The sequence below is a fragment of the Elephantulus edwardii genome, unplaced genomic scaffold (genome assembly GCF_000299155.1).
Source record: "Elephantulus edwardii isolate Elephantulus edwardi_28Jun2011 unplaced genomic scaffold, EleEdw1.0 scaffold00169, whole genome shotgun sequence".
NCBI classification, from domain to species: Eukaryota; Metazoa; Chordata; class Mammalia; order Macroscelidea; family Macroscelididae; genus Elephantulus; species Elephantulus edwardii.
In genome coordinates this window covers 5,014,135-5,014,618 of record NW_006399919.1, presented here as the reverse complement: position 1 = coordinate 5,014,618, position 484 = coordinate 5,014,135, and positions in this window count along the sequence as shown.

Genomic DNA, 484 nt, shown 5'->3' with positions numbered 1-484 from the left:
CTTCAGCTTGAACTTGCATATGAGTAGTTGGTGGTCTGTTCCACAATCAGCTCCTGGCCTAGTTTTCACAGCTGATATTGAGCTTCTCCAGCAGTTTTTTCCACAGATATAATCGATCTGATTCCTATGCATCCCATCAGGGAGGAATTATTTTTCCTCCATCAATTTCAAATTCTCTCTCTCCCAGAAACCCACTCACGCTGTCTTGAGAATCCCCGGTTGCAGGATTAAAAACCCTGATAATAGAGGGTTGCCCAGTTCTGAGTTATCCACTCATGACTGCTGCCTTCAATCACTGAGGTTTTGGTGCGATCCATCCCGCCAGTGAGTCTCCCCTCCCTTTGGCTGTCTTTGCCAGCCTTCTTGTTTACCAAACATGATGTCCTTCTCAGCAATTGATCCCTCTTGAGGGCAGGTCCAAACTCAGACGGTTTTCCTACAGTCCATAAGTTTTCCTTTACTTTCAGAAGGAGATCACCATGCA